This window comes from Puma concolor, chromosome B4 (assembly GCF_028749965.1).
Source record: "Puma concolor isolate L17-30 chromosome B4, mPumCon1.1.hap2, whole genome shotgun sequence".
NCBI classification, from domain to species: Eukaryota; Metazoa; Chordata; class Mammalia; order Carnivora; family Felidae; genus Puma; species Puma concolor.
In genome coordinates, this window is record NC_141673.1 from 85453469 (window position 1) to 85472228 (window position 18760).

An 18760-nucleotide genomic window follows, 5' to 3' on the forward strand; every position below is an offset into this window, starting at 1 on the left:
TGCCCCTTCAAAACAGCACACCTAGATCTCTTGGGTAAATACCTAGTAGTGAAATTGCTGGGTTTTAGGGTAGTTGTATTTATAATTTTTTGAGGAACCTCCATACTGTTTTCCAGAGTGGCTGCACCGATTTGCATTCCCACCAGCAGTGCAAAAGAGATCCTCTTTCTCCGCCAACATCTGTTGTTGCCTGAGTTAATGTTAGCCATTCTGACAGATGTGAGGTGGTATCTCATTGTGGCTTCAATATGTATTTCTCTGATGATGAGTGATGTTGAGCATTTTGGTGTTTCTTAATACTTAATACTTAGGGCTTCTTAAACCTTGTCTCTCTCTCTCTTCTTTGACTATGCCTGGTATGGGGAAACTAAACCATGGCAATTTCTTTTCTCTTAGTCCTGGTTTTCATTCAAGATCCATAATTTTGAGGGAAACCTGACAACAGTTTCCTAAAACACCTAAAATAACAAGGGAAATAGCTAACATTTGTGGAGCACTTACTAATTCTAGGTATTATCTTAAGTTCTTCGTATACATTATCTCTCTAAAGTGATTAATTAGACTGAACCCCTTTGGTCATAAATGACAGAAACCCAATTAAAATATGCTTGAACATAAAGTGGAGGGAGTATTGTTGATTCATATAAATAAAAATTTCAACATCTCCTTAGCTTTAGGCATGACCATCCCAGGGCGGTTTTTCTCTCCTCATGTTTTTTTGCCTTTCTCTGTGTTGGCTTCATTTCTTTTTTTTTTTTTTTAATATGTTTTTTAATGTTTTTATTTATTTTTGAGACAGACAGAGACAGAATGTGAGTGGGTTGGGGCAGAGAGAGAGGGAGACACAGAATCCAAAGCAGGCTCCAGGCTCTGAGCTGTCAGCACAGAGCCCAACGCAGAGCTCGAACTCACAAGCTGTGAGATCATGACCTGAGCCAAAGTCAGACGCTCAACCGACTGAGCCACCCAGGCACCCCTGTGTTGGCTTCATTTCTAGGCAGTCTTTGTACATATGATCTCTGCTTATGCAGCTTCAATCTTTTGTCCTAAAATTCTATTTATTTTATCAATGTTTATTTATCTTTCTGAGAGAGAGAGAGAGAGAGAGAGAGAGAAAGAGAGAGAGAGAATGCCAGTGCATGAGCAGGGGAGGGCAGGGGCAGAGAAAGAGGGAGAAAGAGAATCCCAAGCAGTGTCTGTGCTGTCAGTGCAGAGCCCAATGTGGGGCTTGAACTCATGAACCATGAGATCATGACCTCAGCCAAAATCAAGAGTCTGACACTCAACTGGCTGAGCCTTCCAGGTGCCCCTATCCTAAAGTTTTAAAGTTATGTTTTCTTTCTCCATAGTTCTATCACAAGTCCCATATAGGCCACCTATTGGTTTGGCTTGTTTGTTGGGTTATCCCTGAACCCACCCTTGTGGCCAAGAAGATAAGGGGCTTTTTTGTCCAGGACATGGTCATATGCTTGTGTCTTGTTTGAGAATTTTCCTCCTTCCTCTAGGAAAAGATGAGTTGTTTATTAGAAGACAAGATGCCAGGCAGGCCAAAACAACTGATATCCATGTCAACAGAGCAGTATTGTTTTTTTCTTTTCTTTTCTTTTCTTTTCTTTTCTTTTCTTTTCTTTTCTTTTCTTTTCTTTTCTTTTCTCTTTTCTCTTTTAGTTTTTCTTTTCTTTTCTTTTCTTTTCTTTTCTTTTCTTTTCTTTTCTTTTCTCTTTTCTCTTTTAGTTTTTCTTTTCTTTTCTTTTCTTTTCTTTTCTTTTCTTTTCTTTTCTTTTCTTTTCTTTTCTTTTCTTTTCTTTTCTTTTCTTTTCTTTTCTTTTCTTTTCTTTTCTTTTCTTTTCTTTTCTTCTTTTTTCCCCCTATTTTACAAACAAGAACTTTACCTAAGCTCACATAGCAGAAGGGAACTGTAACCCCATCTGCCTAATTCTGAAGCCTATGTGCCTACAAGAGAGGTAGCAAAGTTGAGAGTATAAGACTTGAGTCAGAATGCCTAGGTACGGTTTCTGACTATGTGACTTAAGGCCTAGCTCTGTTGCCTTGAGGAAGTATGTAATATCTTCAAGCTTTGTTTTTATTATCCATAAAATAAAAGTATTAATTGTATCTACTTCCTAGGGAAATTGTGAACATTAGATGATGATGACATAAATGTATAGACTTCTTTCTTTGTATGGTTCCTAGCATATACCATTATTACGGTGTTTTTGTTGTTTGTTTTGTTTTTTAACTTCAGTATAGATAACACTTATATTAGTTTCAGGTGTACATTATAGTGATTCAACAATTCTATACATTACTCAGTACTCATAAGTGTACTCTTAATCCCCTTCACCTATTTCACCCATCCCCCTCTCCACCTCTCCTCTGGTAACCATCTGTTTGCTGTCTTTAGCTAAGAGTCTTTCTTCTTTGTTTTATTTCTTAAATTCAACATGTGAGTAAAATCATATGATATTTGTCTTTCTCTGACTGACTTATTTCATTTAACATTATATTCTCTAGCTCCATTCATGTCATTACAAATGGCAAGATTTCAAATTTTTTCTATGGCTGAGTAATATTCTGTTGTGTATATATATATATATGTGTGTGTGTATATACATATATATATATATATATATATATATATATATACATACACACACACACACACCATATCTTCTTTATCCATTCATTTATTGATGGACATTTGGGCTGCTTCAATAAACATAGGGGTGCATATATCTTTTGGAATTAGTGTTTTCATATTCTTTGGGCAAATACCCAGTAGAAAAATTAATAGATTATGTGATAGTTCTATATTTAATTTTTTGAGGAACCTCTATACTGTCTTCCACTGTGGCTGCATCAGTTAGCATTCCCACCAACAGTGCCCAAGGGTTCCTTTTACTTCATATCCTTGCCAACACTTGTTGTTTCTTGTGTTTTTTATTTTAACCATTCTGACAGGTGTGAGGTGGTATCTCATCATGGTTTTGATTTACATTTCCCTGAAGATTAGTGATGTTGAGCATCTTTTCATGTGCCTGTTGGCCATCTGTATGTCGTCTTTGCAGAAATGTCTGTTCATGTCTTCTGCCCATTTTTAATTGGATTATTTGGTTCTTGTTGTTGTTGTTGTTGTTGTTGTTATATAAGTTTTTTATGTATTTTGGATACTAACCTTGTATCAGATATGTCATTTGGAAATATGTAAAATATTATTATTTTTTCTCTTATTCAGCTAGATTGCTTTCTATTACCCTGTCCTCCAGGTCACTAATTCATTCTTCTGCTTCCTTTAGTGAGTCTCTTATTTATCTTATTTATTTATTTATTTATTTATTTTAGTAGGCTCCATGCCCAGCATGGAGCGTGAACTTACAATGCCTCCATTGCAAGTCGCATGCTCTATGGATTGAACCAGCCAGGTGCCCCTCATCTAATGTATTTTTTAATTTCAGTTATTGAGTTCTTCATCTCTGATTGTATCTTTTTGAAGTTTTCTTTGTTAAGCGTGTCACTGAGGTCCTCTACTCTTTTCTCAAGTCCATTGAGTATCCTTATGATTATTACTTTACATTTTATTTATTTTTTTTTTTTATTTTTTTTTTTTTCAACGTTTACTTATTTTTGGGACAGAGAGAGACAGAGCATGAACGGGGGAGGGGCAGAGAGAGAGGGAGACACAGAAACGGAAACAGGCTCCAGGCTCTGAGCCATCAGCCCAGAGCCCGACGCGGGGCTCGAACTCACGGACCGCGAGATCGTGACCTGGCTGAAGTCGGACGCTTAACCGACTGCGCCACCCAGGCGCCCCTACTTTACATTTTCTATCAGGCGTATTGCTTTCTCTGTTTTGTGTAGGTCTCTTGCTGTGATCTTGTCCTGTTCTTTCATTTGGGACATATTCTTCTGTTTCCTCATTTTGTCTAACTCTCTGTATCTGTCTCTATGTGTTAGGAAAGTTAGCTATGTCTCTTACTCTTGAAAGTAGTGGCCTTATTAAGAAGACGTCCTGCTGTGTTCTGCAATATAGTGTCCCCTATTTACCAGACACTGGGGCTTCATTGATGTTTCCTATGTGTGTTACTTGCACCCTTCTGTTGTGACTGAGCCACTCTTGACTTAGTTCAGTTGTCTGCAGTGGCTCTCTTTGCTTGTTGTGGACAGGGTTTGGTCCCTGTATTGTTAGTGGGCCAATGTGGGGTTGCCTAGGGCTTAAACTGAGCCAGACCATGCATTTGCCCAAGATGCAGTGGCACCTCCTGCAAGAGAACATGGGGGTGGAGCATGTGGTGCCAGCAAGAGGTATACTGGTGTGAAGGGATCTGCAGCTCTGGGAACTGAGGCAGGCTGTTTGGAGGGGGCAGATCCACAAAAGTAAATAGTGGTGGGACACACAGAGTTAGCAAGGTTTGTATGAGTCTGGTGTGGTAGGGAGCTGAGGTCTGGATGGAAGGGGGAACACAGGAGAACACAGGAGTAAGGCTCACCGTTAGCAAATTAGGTGGTGAGTGTTGGCATAGTGGTGGTACCTGCAGGTGTCTGTGTGTTTATGCTGGAGGGTGGACAAGGTATGTAGCATCCCCCAGCTCCTTTGTCCCTGAAAGTGTCTCCCAGTGATCCTTGCCCCTCCAGCATATGCTCTGAGATTAACAAATCTCCATCCATATGCCCCAGGTATCTTTCAAACTGCTGCTTCTATGCTGTATCTCCCTGGGGGTAACTTCTTGTGTTATCTCTTTAAATTGGGGACTCAGTTTCCTCTTCCTCTCCTTCATGTCCCATGAACCTGCTGACTTTTAAAGTGCCACGTTTTAAGCCTCACTAATTGTAAGAACTCAATGAATTTGGCGTCTTGGTTTTCAAAGCCAAATGGTATGGGGATTCATCTTCCCTGTGTGGGCTCCCTGGTATGACTCTGTTTTTCTTTCCTCTTCATGCCCCAGTGTCCTTTCCTCCTGTGGACAGTTCTGTGGGACCATTTAGCTTCTTTTAGCTTTAGCTTCTGACCACATTGTTGCCCTTTCTACTCTCTTCCATGTGGCCCCTTCTCTACATTTAGTTGTGGAGTTTGTTCTGTCAGTCTTCAGGTCATTTTCTGGGTTATTTACACTGATGTGAGTGCTATCTAGTTGCATCCCTGGGAGAGGTGAGGTTAGAATTTTTCTGCTCTTCCATCTTCCTTGTAAGTTTTGTTTTTGTTTGTTTGTTTGTTTTTAATTGCAAACCTAAGACACAAATCACCAGTTCTGACTACTTTTATAAACTCAAACTGTAACCTGACCGAAATCGCTAGTTTCTCCCATTGCTTAGTATGTTCAACTACCTTCATTTATTATTTTACATTTTACATTATTATATTTTACATTTTACATTTATTTTCATAGTCTGGTTATTTTTGTTTGGCTCTTTAATCATTACTTAATGAAGAGATTAGGTTGTACAGAAAGGGAAGTGTATCCTCATCACCTTCACTATATCCTCATAGTACTGAGAAACCTGTATTAAGTATGTACACAGTAAATATTTGTTTTCATTTGCTTTTTTATACTTCTGATTGTGGGTTGTGTCTTGAAAGACTATCCATAGAGAATTAGCAGGGGAAACATGATTTCCCGTTTCCTGAGCTTTGTTGGTGAATCTAAGATTGAGGTTGGGGCTGGGGGTCTGATCTAGGTAATTTGTAGATGGGGAAAATATGCTCCTGGCTGCAATAGGAATATACACCAGCAGAGAAAACACCTTCCTGGGCTCCTAAGAAATCATTCATCTTTCCTTCCCATTGATCTTATTTTCATACAAAGTTGAGGCAGCATGGTGAGACTAGAATTTTCTTTGGAAAATCCATTAAAAAAAAACACACTTAGGACTGGGCAAGGAGAGTTTTCTAAATTGTTTCAATTATTTGCAATGTCCAAGTGCCAAATGGGGGCTTTATTTATCTTAAATGAAGAAAATTAGCTATTTAGCAAGTTCACTCTTCCACCCACAAATCTTACTTATTTCCTTTTGAAATAATTACAGATTTTGGTTGGTATAATAGGAATGTTTTGTGTATGGATTTACTGTCAATGAAATACAGAAGAGCTATTTTCCAAGTAAGGTGAAATTTAATGCCAGAATTTCAGTATTTAAATGTCTTAGAGATTAGACTGTAATGATAAAGATGATGTATGATATGCATATAGTATATGTGTATATAGTACTGTATATATAATTACAGAAAGAGAACCTATCTGGCAAGTGATAATAGTGAACTCCTTAAATGTTACAATAAAATGAAACAGCATAGTTAGATTAATGCAATGTGTCTTGAATCCTTGCTATAGACTATTCAAAAAGGAAGCACATAGTTGAAATGCCTCTTCATGAGAATCACAGAAGGACCCTCAACATTATTTGATTCTCCCACCAGAAGTGGCTTGAACAGAGCCTTGTATAACTATGTGAACTGCCTGAATTATTTTATTTTTTAATGGGTTTATTATAGCAACCTGGTCAAGGTTCAAGATCACTCACTCTTTTCTTCTGGTGGAACATAATTTGGCCACTCATAAACTGTAGCATTGGACTGCAGCCTAAAGGCTAAAAAACCTATATCTTTCAACAAACCTAAGACAGTAACTATTCCCTCTATATTTACAGATTATGTTTTTCTTTGCAAAAGTAATAACACTCAGTAAACAAGAAAGTGCTGCTAGCATTTTGGAGTTTTCAACTAATTCCTCAGCAAAGACAATTTACTGTACCATGGTTGTATTTAGTATAAAAATAAGAGGAACTTCCTAGAGACAGAAGTGATTTTTCTAGTTGGTTACCTACAAGGAGATGTATTGATTTGTGTTGGTAGTACTCGTTTCTGCCTACAGATGTATGTTGTGTCCAGGGGTTCAGAAAACAGGGCTTTTAATTCTTTGTAAGTAGTAGCATCCTATGAAAGGTATTTTGTTGTTGTTTTAACTGCAACTACAAAAAATATTGCACACATCAGTTTAAAATGAATTGACCTTTTGTTTCAACGAGGGCGGTGTGTTGCTTGTTATAGAGTGACTCCATTTGCCCATGCAAATAAGCACAAAGCCAGGATATTATCAGGCAATGGCAAAATTAAGAGGTAGGTCAGATTTAATGGAAACATCTGTCATTAACCCTTTTACAGAAACTGCCTCGGGGAATCCTTGCAGATAAAAGCTATGCTAAGCTATCTTACCTTGCTTTGCAGAGCTGCAAAGGGATGGCAGTCCTAATGTACAAATTCTGTTCAGAGGATTTACTTTAAAGAATGCCGCATTTGAATTTGGGAGAAAAAAAGGCTTATTTTGTATATTTTCCTCTTTACAAAAAAAGTAAAAGACTATGGAACAATTAAGGCTGTTGCTAATTTTTAAATTTTCCACCAGCAGACTTCTCCCTGATGGTTACATTATGCCATTCCAAGAGTGTCATCTTATTAATACCTCAAATCACAAATAATATATTTAGGTACTATTTCCTGAATTAGAAACAAAATTAGAAGTAGAAATTAGAAAAAAATAGAAACAAAATTAGGAAAACAATGGTATCCATAGCTGCAGATGATAATATATCTTTGCCTATTTTGTGCAGTGGTAATAAAAACTTGATTTTCTTAACTGAACATTTATTGAAGGTAATTCAACTTAACAAAAATTTAACAGTCACTTGGATGTCATTTATTTATATTTCTCTAAATTATCGGTTACTAATAACAGAAACATATGAGTCAGTTGGTTTGCATTTGCGATGAAATTGAAACCACAATTTAAGATTACGAGTCATACAGTAAACTGCATTTGAAAATAGTTTTTTTAACTTATATAAAGTGAACACAAGTGTTAATAATATCAATTTCCTAGTTAGTAAAGAGAGGGGAGGAAAATACCTGAATATCTTCACAGGAAAAAAACTAAATAAAAAACAATGCTTCTGGTGTTTTTCATTATGTTTATTCACAATACAATTGCCCTTAACATTATTTCATTCCTTTTTTCTCCTATATTTTTATTTTCACATTTGCCTTCATTGTGATATTTTATTAATTCTTCTTAATTCTTTGTGTTTTTTCTTCCTTAATTCTCTTTGTCTTCACACCATCCTATCATCAGTATAGCTGGGCTTTTACTTTCTTTTTTACCTCTTTGAAAATAGGATGTACCAATTACATTGTACCCCTCTTTTGATGATTTCTTCTAAATAAGATTTCAAGCTTATCTAACTAAAACAAAGAAACAAACAAAAGTCATTGTAAGATGAACAGAATGGACGTTTACTTTCCCTTTTGGGGGGACTTTTTATACAATGTGTGACTTCATTCCCTTGAGTAGGAGGGACCCACAAATGTTTGTGCAAGCAGTTGAATGATGAACCATTTTAATCTGCACCCAACCTTCCCAAACCATGGGATTGAATTGAGTTGAACTTTTCTGAATATTACTTTGGGTAGATTAAGGGGCATGAAAGAGAATTAGAGCAACCATGGATGATGAGAACAGAAGGCAAGCTAAGGGCCAAACACAAGCTAGCTGCCTGCCCCCCCCCCCCCCCCACCGGCTCCACCAGGTAGAATGTGTGTGATTTTCCTCAAGCACACATGGCTGCCAAGAACAAGGAAAAGGAAAGAAAACAAATGGTTCACTGATAGAGATCACAGTCATGCAGGACATGAGTCTCCATCTGTTTATAAATACCAATAGCCTAATCTCCAGAAACCTATAGACTCAGTTTCCTAGAGCCCCTAGTATCACTCTTCCCTCCATAGTGATGTGGGGGAACAAAGACAAGAAGGAAATGGCAGGTAAAATTAAATTTCCTTATGACCTACAGCCCATTGCAGCTCTTTCTGACCATGGATCCTGTCCCTGTGCTTTAATAAAATCCCCTTTTTGCACCAAAGATGTCTTCAAGAATTCTTTGTTGCCTGTCAGCTCCTAACTCCACCCCCCCCATCACTCCAAAACCTCATCATTGGATATATATCTGCTTTTTAAAAATACAGTATTAATTTTTAACGTTAAGCATTAGTATGTTTGAGAACTATTTTTGAACCACAAAACCAGCCAAGTAATGTCAAGTTTCAACCGTAGAATTAAATGGACTTGAAAGCATCTTATGCTGTTTCAGAATTCATCTATTACTTTTATATTAGTCAAGAGTTAGCAATTTATTTCAAAATATAAATCATGTCTGTTGCTTTCTGTTCACGCAGGCGTGTGGACCCATATCAGTGGGTCCATCCCTTTTGGACTGTGTGCCCCTCAAAGTCTTTTTGCACTGACCATTTTGTACAGCATTTATTTCAACAATATGTACAATTAGTCATCTGATTAGTTGTTTTTTGTTTTTTGTTTTTTTATGACAAATGCTTTTAGTGGGCACTTGTATGCTAATGCTTGAATTTTGTGTGTAAATCTAAATGTACAGGAGGGCTTGGCCAAGAACAGTTTCAAAACAGTTGCAGCACATCTGACCCTAGACCTGATTAAAGATCAAGAACATTCAATGCTATCTTATTCCAAATCATAGTGCTATAGGCTCTTGGTCCCAGAGGCAAGTGTGACCTGCTTAGTCAATTGGCAAGTAACACAGATTTTGTGGAGTATGTGTTACTTTCAAACAGCAACCAGAAACATGGTATTTACCAATAAGATTTTCTTTTTATTCAGCCATGGCCATGGTATCTCCTAGGTGTCATTGCATTTTGTTCTTGTTTCCTCATTTATAATATTGTTCGCATTTAATAGTTGGACAAGATGTTTCAGGGATGTTGAAATTTGGCTGAAATGTCTATTTTGAAGGAAATTTTACTTTTTAATTTTTATTAGGTTTTAATGATTCTCTTCTAAGAACCTTTTGGTGATTAAATAAATGTTCAAAGCAAGACCTGTGAGTTAATAAACATCTTGTTTCTAGTTCACAGGGGAAACACTATGCATTGAAAAGAGGGTATATGCCATCCAGGATGGTTAAGATTTCTCTTTGATCTTTGCAATTTCTTTGTTACAAAGAAAGAGCTGTGAAAATCCTTCTGTGGTTTATAATTTGAGGCAAGACAATGATTTTTCTTTTTCCACATCCTGTGGACAGTTGACTTGTATCTTAAAGACCCCTATCAGTTAGCTGCACTGTTGGCAACCCTTGCCACATTGTATCTCTCTTTGATAATCAGGACATGAATCCTTAGTTTCAATCAATAGGTGCCTCTTTCTTGAAGGAGTTATCTGAAGTAGAAGAAGCAGTTTTCCTGACCCATGGGCCTACTGGGCCTAAATCTAGATTCTTAGGATGAAACATTGTATTGCTGATTTTTTCCCCCCAAACCAAAGAAGTTCATTGTTATGCTGACATGACATTTCAGAATGGTCTACTGGAATTCTCTTTTTACGTTCATTTTTTGAAAATTTCAATTTATTGAATTGCTTTTTGAATATCATTATACGGTTCAGAATTCAGAAAGTATAAAAATGTGCACAACAAAAAATTTTTCCTATTCTTGCTCTCCTTTTACCCAGTTGCCACTCCCCTCACTCCTCAAAAGTAACGGTTCTAATTGGAAATGTGTATGTTCTTCTGGACTTTCTTTACTTGCTGATGCTTTTTTAATAGGTCATACCTATTCTCAGTCTCCCAATTTATACATGTCCTTGTTCACTTGACGTTCATAAAGTGTCTTACTATGAAGTGACATTTAACAATGTGCATGTTGAATCTGGGTACTTTTTGCTTGGCTTTGCATTCATCTTTCCACTTATGTTTTGAAGAGACATTTCATATTTTCTTTGCTCTAATTCTGGTTGCCAGGATGGCTGAATGCCATTCCTGGAAGGGGTGTGCGTTAGAGTTGGCACAGACAGAACCACTGGCACAGGAAAAGGAAACCATTCCTGTGTCAAGGAGATTTATCTATTCATTATTTTAAAAATTATTATTGTTACCATCACTGACCATTCATTGTGCGTGACCCGTGGCTTGGGTACCATTTTAAACAAAGAACAAGGCATGTTCTCAACTGAGCGTGTTGGGGCTCTATCTGTGGTCAGATTATGATTTTGGTGGCCAGACCTTTCCTTTACCAATAAGTAGCAAATAGTCCAATATTATTGTTTTCAAACTGTCCTCCAAGGAAGGCAGTTTTTTTGTAGATGATCCGAAAGTCATTTAGTAAAGGGAGGAGAAAAGAACATAACCATACTACTTTTAGCCCTTTTCTAAGTCTTATCCTTGTAAGATTTCTATTGAAGAAATATTGTGACAGTTAAAAAAAAAAAAAAGTTTGAAATCCACTGCTGTAGAAGAGTAAATGCCCTAGCTGGAGTTACAGAAATCATGTTCTTTAGTCTGGCTGTGGCTCATTTTTGATTCCATGTTGCATGGGGTGCAACAATCTGATGAGAACAAGTTCTACCCCACTTTGCAAAACTGATATGATTTTGGAAAAGTTGAATGTAAATGTGTGTTATCTAATTGACTTACCCTTTCCATGCACTAGAGAAAAATCACTGTTTAGAGGGTTTCGGTGGGCAATTTTTTGTAAAGGATTTCTTTGTGAATGAATAATGCCCTATGTTATGTTGTCTGGGTTTGAGCATTTTATTTATATTTTCTTTAAGGGAAGAGCATGTATCCAATAAGAGAGAGTATGGTAGCATTGACTTCCTAAATTACTTGAAAGGTGTAACATTAATGGATACAATTATCAGAGGGAAGAAAAGAAGCAACAAAGGATTGGAAGGAGTTTTATTTACAAGTACTGTGTAAAAGTGGTTTCTGAATTTTGCTGGAGTACAGGAGGAGAATGTAGCAGCTAGAAGAAGTGAACTGGCAGTAATTTGAAGATGAGAGAATGGAGAAGATGATCTAGTTTACTGAAGAGTTTTTACTGAGAGATTAATGTCTGTAATGAGGATTTTGAAAGCACCTATATCATTTTCTTTATGATATTTTGACTTTAGTGTCTGTTTACAAATTAGGGAAAGTAAGCTATCTTAAAATTAATAGGATTAAAACGTTAAAGTTGTTACTTTACATTTGGAAGTCAGTCCAGTTCATTTATGTAGCATCTGGTTAGAGTTTATATATTAAAATATGACTGTGTAAACAATGTTTCACATGTCATCAGCATTGAATAAATGATCATTGAATCCTCCTAAAGACATTCACATGTATCCCAATAATTCTAACAGCACTAGCTGCCTTACCATTAAATAGGTTTCACAACGGTTAAAAATCAAGATAGGAACTTCACATTTTGTGTGTAAATTAGTAAGTTATTTACAGATGTCAGTAACATATTTAAGAAAACTGAGCAAGGGCAATAGCAGAAAAGACATTAGTTAACATTGGAAACTATTGTTTTGATTAGCTAGGTAATATTAAACATATTGAAGGTGATAGAGGCAGAGATTGTTCATGTTGCAATGTTTCTTAAATTCTATTTAAACTGTAATAAATTGAAAGTCATGCATAGATTCTTTGCTTAATGCAGTCTTCTGTTTACTTTGTTTCATTCATAGTTTCTATCATGCCTTTTTAAGTTTGAACTACATCCTCTGGGTCAGGCCCAAAGGAAAGGCCACAAACAGTAAGCTTCTAGGGGTGCTCCACATTGAAGAGCAGGTTGAGGAAGAAGAGGCAGAAAAAGGCTGACAGAGGCCAAGCAAGAAGTGGGGAGAGTCAAGCAAGAAAGATGAGGGTGGCAAAGAGCTGAGGAGGTTGTGTGCGACAGTCTTACCTGCTAAAGAGTGGTTAAAGAGCATGAGGACGGAAAACAGGCCAGTGGACATTGGAAATTCAGTGGCTATTGGTAACCATTGCGTAAACAGCTTCTCTAAAAAGGTAGGAGCCAAGCATTTGCAGCGGGTTGAAAAGGATACAGGAGATGAGTGAGAAGAGGCACTAAACTTGGCCTGGCTTGCAGGCAATGTGGTTGTTGGTGAAAAAAGAAAAGGAAGTGAGAAATAAGAGAAGTTGGGTCAACAAAGGATAGTATGACTACTTTACCACTGTGTTTTATAGCTATTTGTGACAAATAAACTCCCTTTGAAGGTGTTTTTTTTTTTTCTTTCTCTCTTTTCCTAAGTTACGTTAAAGGAATCTGGAATGGTTGGCACTGTTTTCCAAAGAGTTTTTTTTAACAATTTGCTTGTGGTTTTTCCCTTTTTGTCTACTATTTTAACTATAAAAAATTGCTTAAATGGATATTTTTGTCTTCAACCAGGCGTTCATCCTCACCATGAGCACCGTATAGTAATGGGGCATTATTCTTTAATTTACTCCTGAGATCTACTTGCTAGAATTTTCCTTCCTTATTCTGAAGTTAGCTTGGCCTATAATTTTGTGTGTCAGGGAAGGTGTGTACCATATATGGCTTTGGTTGTGACTTGGTGTCAGGGTTTTGCTAACCTTGAAAAAGAATTGTGAGTCTTTTAATCATTTTAATGTTTTGGGGGTGCTTAAATAAGGAAAAAAATTCTCATTCAACTTAGTTTTGTTAGAACCCATATAAAATTACTTGAATCAGAAAGAAAAAAAACCCAACTACCTGTGTCTGGCATTTTTAAGAGATGGATCTTCGATAGTCCTTTCAATTTCTTCTATGGCCATTGGCATATTTAAGCTTTCTATATCTTCCATAATTTGGTAATATTAAAGAAATATTATTATTATATATTATTATTATTTAATATTACATATTAAAGAAAATTATTGTTAGGATGAGGGAAATGAGTATGTTTTAGTCTAAGGAGAAGGAACCTAGTGGATGAATAGGAATTTATGATAAAAAAAGACCCAGGAATCATATAATTAAGGAGAAAAATTATTCTGGTAAAAAGAGTGGTGGAATTAAGAATATAACTGGAAGGACCAGAAAGAATCAGAGAACACCTATCCTTCAACTTGAGAGAAGGACGTAAGGAAGGGCAAAGATAGACTAAATTTAGAGGTGGAAGAAATTGATACTTAAAGGGGAAACAGAAGGAAACAAAAAGAAAAAAAAAGATTTATTCATTTATTCTCTGCCAGGCATTGTGTAATGTCTTGTGTAGAAATAATCACACTTAATCTTCATATAACTCTAGAGAGCAGGCTTTATTCTCTCCACCTGTATCTCTGGCTAAGGACACAGACAGGTTCAGTAATTTGCCCAAAGTATCAAGTCTCAAAACTGTGAAACTTGTATTAGTATTTGTTCAGTATGATTACAGAGGTTTTTAGGCAAAACTCAATTTTTGTTTTCTGTGATTGGACAGAATTGTCTACTAGTAGGCATGTATACTTGTATTTGTACAAATTTGCGTGTAAGTACACAACTGAACATAGATCTTATGTGTATCTAAATATCCAAATATATTAGGTGTATATATATAATTCATGTAAGAAAATAATCTAAGGATTTAGTCTAGAAGGATCCCTCTCTAGGTGCTAATGATAATATCAATCATAATGATAACAGCTTCATTTATTGAGCAACCACGTATTTGCTGACAATTTTCATTTCTTATATTTCTAGTTTCACTGTCATCATAGAGAGTAGAACTGTTATCACCATTTTTATGGATGAGCTGATTGAATCTTAGAGAATTTCAGAAACTTGCCCTGAGTCATTTTGGTATATTCCTGAGTAGGCATTCAAACCTAAGTTAAAGAACTGTATCTCTCTATACCAAGCATTACCTTTTTTGTGACATTCACTTATTAAGATTACCTAGGATGTGCTTTTCTTTTCATGGAAGCCACTCGGATGATTACAATTTACTTCTCAGATTTAACCCTGTGAATCTTCGATTCTTACAAGAGTTTTTGTTATGACTCTGCTTAGGTAGGTATTCTTTGCCTGTGATTGTCTATTTGAACAATCGAAATAAAATAAAACAGATTCTCATTTTCATTTTGCTAAAACGGCTAGCTCAGTCCCGTGTCCAGGGTATACACTCATCTAGTGTCTGTCAATGACACTTATGATTCTCTGGGGAATGCATGCCTACTCCAGAGGACTGAAGAAACTTTACACCTGCCTATTTGTACAACAATGAAAAACGTAGCATTTTTTAAAAATCCTGTGACCATAGGACTCGTGATTTTTCTACATGGCAGAAAATGATTGAATGTAGACTTTTGAAAATTCGCATTTCAAGACACGTCAAAGGCATTTATAATGATCATATATAGCCGCTTACTTATCCACTCCCATTTCTTTCTCCCTTTCACTTTTATGCCTCTGCGCCCACAGCATGTGAAAGCATTGAAAGAAAATAAGAATCTTAAACTCATAAACATACCTGCTTACCATCTGGCAGGCATCCCAGCAGTCTGGTGATCTCCTTAGTTATCCAGCAGATAGTAGAAAAACAAGAGTCCTGTGAAGATTTCACATGTTGCCATATCCCTGCCAGATGGTGATTTGTAAAACATGGACAAATTGCACTGGCTCCACTTCCCTCCGACAATCACAACAGAAACACTATAGCAATGGTGTTTAATTTGAAAGCAACTTCAACTGAGTAACTTTTAAGGTATTAACATCTGAAGATTATCAGGACAAAATGTGTCATTATCTCCAGAGAGCTGGTCCTTCACAGGCCTGCTAGTCTGTCCACTGATACTTCTAGGATTCTCCCTTTAAAAAAAAAAAATCTATGGAGGGTTGGGAAATGTCAACATCATGGAACACTTGATTACTACCTACTGATTCTTTGCCACAACATGATGTTTTTCTGTCATCTAATGATGGGCTGCAGGACTAAAAACTATATTGACAAATTTGACAATTGGGCAACCTACTTCACATTGGAACATGAAGAACCGAATCTGAGTAGAAGCAGGGAATTCTCCCCTCTAAGTGTTAATAAAACAGTAAGTACTTCTAAAATAATACTTTCCCACTGTTTTAGTTGTTCTCTGTGGTTGTCTACACAATACTCAAATCATTGGTCAGTTTAGAGTAAAATGTCAAACAAGCGGTTTAGCATTGGGTAAATAAACTACCAGTGTGTGGTTCTAATGTTTTCCAGCAAGTTTTCCTCTCAAAGCATAGTTGGCCAAAGAGGGAGGTCTTTTCAACTCTAGCAATGATTCAGAAGTCCCCCTGGATCCAGAAGACCAAAGCTTTGCCACTATTTAGGGAAGATGATAGAAGACAAACAACTCTTCTTTCCTGTTTTGGTAGCTAGATTTGTTTAGTACTTTGTTGACTAGGGAATATGCTGCCTATTTCATCTGATGATACGGATACAAAGGTGTTACATAACTCCATCTTTTTAGTGAGGGTTTTATTTAAAACAATTTTTTTAACGTTTATTTCTGAGAGAGAGAGAGACAGAGACAGAGTACAAGTGGGAGAGGAGCAGAGAGAGGGAGACACAGAATTCGAAGCAGGCTCCAGGCTCTGAGCTGTCAGTAAAGAGCCTGATGTGGGACTCAAACCCACGAACCACCAGATTATGACCTGAGTCAGACACTTAACTGACTGAGCTACCCAGGTGCCCCTGGCGAGAGTTTTATTAAGATATATTTAAATAATAATCCCTTCATTTAAAGGGTTATTTTTAGCACATTTGTAGTTTTGTAAACATCACCATGATCAATTGTAGAATATTTTCATCATCTCAGAGAGAAGTCCCATACTCGTTAGCAGTCATTTCTCATATCTCCCCCAACATTTTCCTCCTTGCCTCACAGCCATAGATAACCACTAATCTACTTTCTGTCTCCATACAGTTGCCTATTCTGGACTTTTAAATCAAATGGAATAATACAATATATGGTCTTTTGTGACTGGCTTCTTTCATTTAGTTTGTTTTCAAGGTTCATCCATGTTGTGTGTTAAAACTTTATGTCTTTTCATTGCCAAATAATATTTCATTGTATGGATATACCACAATGTATTTATCCAGTTATCAGTGGATAGATATCAGGGTTGTTTCCACTCTTTTATGAAAATGTGGCTATGAACATTTGGGTACAAATTTTTGTGTGTGTGTGTGTGTGTGTGTGTGTGTGTGTGTGTGTGTGTGTGTTATATATATATTTCATCTGGGTATATACCTAAGAATGGAATCTGCTGGCTCAGTTGGTAACTCTATTTTTAACCTTTTGAAGAATGAAAGGACTGTTTTTGTTTGCAACTCCTTATTTTGTATAAGTGAGATACATAATTGGACTCTAGATACACTAAATTTATGTAAACTAGAATTCTAATTGCTATTCCAGAATAATTAATGGATATGGATTTTAGAATTAGACACTTATAAGAGCATCTGCTTCGCTCAGTTGGTTGAGCATCTGACCTGACTCTTGATATTTGGCTCAGGTCATGTTCCCTGGGCTGTGGGATTGAGCCCTGTATCAGGCTCTGCCCTAAGCATGGAACCTGCTTAAAATTCTCTCTCTGTCTCTCTGTCTCTCTCTGTCTTTCTCTGTCTCTTTCTCTGTGTCTCTCTGTGTTTCTCTCTTTTTCTCTCTGTCTCTCCCTCTGCCCCTCTCCCCTGCTCTCTCTGAAAAAAAAAAAAAAAACGTAGACATATGCAAATTTTAATCCTAATGTTGCTGCATGTAAACTCTATGATCTTGGGCATATTTCCAATATATCTTAAATTTTAGCCTATTATCTATGAAATGAGGATTATAACACTAATTTTTCCTGGAGTTTGTATGCATGTAATGTGACACTGTATCAGAAATCAGCTATAGTGCAGTGTTGAAAATAGTAAACTTCTAATCAGTGTTATTTTCTTTTAACACATTGTTTCCTGGTTTTTGTTTTGTTGTTTTGTTATTGTTGTTGTTGTTGTTGTTTCCTTCTGTGTACCTGAGGTGTAGGGAGAATTAAAGGAAAAACTTTTGGTGGATGATTTAGGTGTTCAGGTGAAGGCCTAATTGTCTGATTTATCAGCACCTTGGAGAAAATAATCACATTTTTATGTGTACCTTTTAGGACTATATTTATAATTTAATAATCAGAAAACATTGAAAACGATGTATAAAAAATTATTTCCTTTACCTTTTAAAAACTTAGTGTTACAAATTGAGACTTGTGTTGAAATTCTTATGCAGCTGTGTCTACCCTGTTCTAATATTTACGGGCTCGTTTCACATGTAGACCATCTCATAAAGAATTGAAATGACAAGGAAGTATGATTCTAAGGAATAATTTCTTTTTTGTTGTTGTTGTTTTAGCTGAAGTATACTTGACATATAACATTGTGTAAGTTTAAGGTGCACTGAGAATAATTTTTAGTCGGAGTTTCAGAGCGAAGCATTTGTATAGAGAATTTGATACTGGGCTGTTGGCCAACCCAGTACAGTGATGTCCACTTAGTTCCACAGAGATGAGTGGGGGCTTCCTAGAGGAAGTGTTATAAGTCACAAACATCTAAAGTCTTTAAGATGCCATTAGGGATGTCCTCCTGACTTCAACATAAGCCATGCTTACAGCACACAGAACGATATAAGTGTTGAAAAATCATTAGCAAAGTGGATTTCATCATCTTCCCCAAGAATGGAATACCCATGTGAAATAATTTTCTGTGTGCAAAATCCAGCCTTATGTGTAATCTAAATGCTTTTTGCCTTATTTAAAGGCCACTTCCATTGAATCCATTTTCCTGAGTCAAAAGTTGTATTAAAGAGCATGACAATCTGGTAAAAAAATAGAAAAAGTGTATATCTAGATTAGCCAGTTTTCTCCCTGTTCCCTAACCTTTAACTTTCCCAGAGAGGTTTTGCTCAGCATAAATGGTGTGACCACAGT

General features: G+C 36.5%; 1 protein-coding gene and 1 long non-coding RNA gene across 23 annotated transcripts in view; one reads left to right on the top strand and one right to left on the bottom strand.

Moving 5' to 3' along the window:
- Positions 1-15634, bottom strand: part of LOC147579266 (uncharacterized) — a 46141-nt gene extending 30507 nt beyond the window's left edge. The window contains exon 1 of one of the 2 annotated variants that reach the window (XR_015253726.1): positions 15291-15634. This is a non-coding gene — a long non-coding RNA (uncharacterized LOC147579266). The remainder of the gene's footprint in view (positions 1-15290) is intronic. The other variant, XR_015253725.1, reaches the window with a different exon arrangement.
- SOX5 (SRY-box transcription factor 5) overlaps positions 1-18760 on the top strand; it is a 1024889-nt gene that overhangs the window by 497395 nt on the left and 508734 nt on the right. Inside the window, exon 1 of one of the 21 annotated variants that reach the window (XM_086713868.1) lies at positions 3629-15864. The exons of the other annotated variants lie outside the window; for them this stretch is intronic. The gene's annotated coding sequence lies outside the window, so the exon portion shown is untranslated. Of the gene's footprint in view, positions 1-3628; positions 15865-18760 lie in introns of those variants that run through there. 21 annotated transcript variants of the gene reach the window in all.